We start from the raw sequence: 2500 nt of genomic DNA on the forward strand, positions 1-2500 counted from the left end.
TTTCCCTTTCCGGCTAATCCTTGGGCTCCATCGCCTTCCTTCCCCTTTCTCGGGCTCGTTAGCCTCTTTTCTTCCTTCTCGCTCGCTCCTTTCACTCCCTGTGCCTCTTCCATCAGGGCGACGACCCCCTCTTCCTTTGCCCTTTAATTATAAGCTATTATCCTGTGGCAGGCGTCGTCCATATTCCCGTCCTTGCTTCTAATTCTCTTCCTCATGTTCTTCCTTTCCTCTTTGGTTTCATGATCTTCCTTCTCTTCGTTTTCGTCTTGCTCTTCATCGTCGTCGTCGTCTTCTTTTATTTTCTCGTCCTGATCTTGATTATTCTTCGGTTTTTCACTATCGCCCACTTTTTCTTCTCCAGTTTTTCTTTTTCTTGTTCCTCCTCCTCCTCCTTTCTCCTCGTCCTACCACCTCCTCCCTTCTCCTTGTTCCTCCTTCTCTTGCTCTTCCTCCTCCTCCCTTCTCGTTAGCGCTTCCACCTATTCAACGGCTGCAGCGCCAAGAGAATGGTAACGTCAGTTCACTCATTGACGACTTCATAGAGGCTCAAAGGTTCTCAGACGGAGAAATTAAAGACCTAAGAGAGCCTCTTCACCAAACGAGCGAAGAAAACAAATCACTCCGAAACGGTCTGATCTGTGCCACCGCCAGCATTGTTGCGGTGATGCGGGGGATAAAAAAAAAAGTAAATGATCGTCTACGATATCCTGGCGATCAAACCGGGAGAAACAACCTTAAATTCAGAGGTATTTTTGAAGATCAAAGTGAGAATTGGGAGCTGGCAGACATCAGAAATTAAAAGAATAATGAGAGATGATTTTGGAATAACACCAGACATGGAGAGAGTTCGTCGCGTAGAAGGAAATCCCGAAACAAACCTCGTGACATAGTTGCGAAATTTTATCGCTGTCAGGGCAAGGAAGAGGAGCACTTGAGGGGCGTTTTAAGCGGAGGAATTTCTTGCCTAAAATATCTTGCTTCTGCTGGTGCTTCCGGTGCTGGCGCTTCTGGAGATTCTACTAGTGTTTCTGTTCGTGCTTCCGGAACTGACTCTTTAAGGGTGTTTCGCGCAGAGAAATTTCTTGTCTAAAATTCCATGACTTTTTTCTTGCTTTCTCAAGCGACCCCTGTAGATGGCTCGACTGCCCTTGCTAAGGTAAGCGTTGTACGGTCACCATGTCAACAGCGTCATTCGCGTCCCGTACTGGTTATAAGCCTTCGAATGCGGACGTCGGCCATGACCGCTTTATATTCTATCAAATATTTTTTACGGATTCCGATTCTTTATTTTCCATATTCAAAGAAATTGAAGTTAACTGAAAACGAAAGGAAATAATGGAGATATGGGAATAATTTTTTTTTTTATAAATCTTAAATTATTATGCCAAACTATTTATCTCTTACTTTTAAACTCCCTGTCTCTCTAAATCGTGAATATACCTACAATTCTAACAACATTCTTCTGTTGATATTGCATACAGTGGCTATTATTTTCAGTTTCATAAAATTGTATATATAGAAATGGGTAGGCCTATATTTTAATTCACATGTTCATTCGTTTTCATAGCGCGTCAGAGTGTAAGGGTTGCCAATCGGAAGTGTGTGTCACTGTTTTAGAGGCACTGTATATGCATATAGGAAAAAATAGTTTGCTTTGTAAAGATATTAAGGTAGATTTATTTATTTAAAACGTTTATTGTGGAAGATACTTGAGTTTAAGCGTAGACTTTTTCAAGCTTTATATTTAATAGAGCCGTTCTTGTGGATTAGCAACACTGCTCAGACTCTAGCAGTCGTTTTAAGCAGCGAACGGTGCAGTTCTTGGCCTCGGAGCAAGAATGCTTGACCAAGCGGATCTCTGCTTAAAACGCCTTAAGTGTTTTTGATGGTATTTCCGATGCAGGCGCCAGTGCCGGTGATTCTGCTAGTGCTTCCGGAATTGGCGCTTCTGCTGGTGTTTACGATGCTAGCTGTTGGTGATTCTGCTGGTGCTCCTGGTTCTGGTGCTCCTGTTGGTGCTTCTCCTGATGTCTCTGATAATAGTGCTTCTGCCAGTAATCCAGATGTTGGTACCCCGAGTGATGGTGCCTCTTCCGGTTCTGCCTCCCGTGTCGGTGCCCCTGGCGTCAGGCAAAGGAATCGCAACGGCCTGAAGTCTGTGTCGAGTGCTTCCCTCCGAAGGCAAAGCCAGCCGACACTGAAGGAAACGCGACAGACGCGCAAGAAAATATTGCCGGTCTCCAGAAGAGGTTTTTAAAAGAGTTCTACAAATTAGTATTCATTTTTGATATTGCATCCATTATTTATCTTATAATGTACGATTTTCTTTTTCGTCCATTAGAACACAATGGCTTTTTACAGTCCATCTTTGTCGAAGACAAGAACTCTTGCTTGTGCATAGATAATTTGATAAAGAAATCTTTCTCTCAGTTTAATGATGACTGATAACTACGAGAAACAGTGATCCTGACCCCTTTTTGAGCACCAATTTTCAGATCCC

This window comes from Penaeus vannamei, chromosome 7 (genome assembly GCF_042767895.1).
Source record: "Penaeus vannamei isolate JL-2024 chromosome 7, ASM4276789v1, whole genome shotgun sequence".
Classification (NCBI taxonomy): domain Eukaryota; kingdom Metazoa; phylum Arthropoda; class Malacostraca; order Decapoda; family Penaeidae; genus Penaeus; species Penaeus vannamei.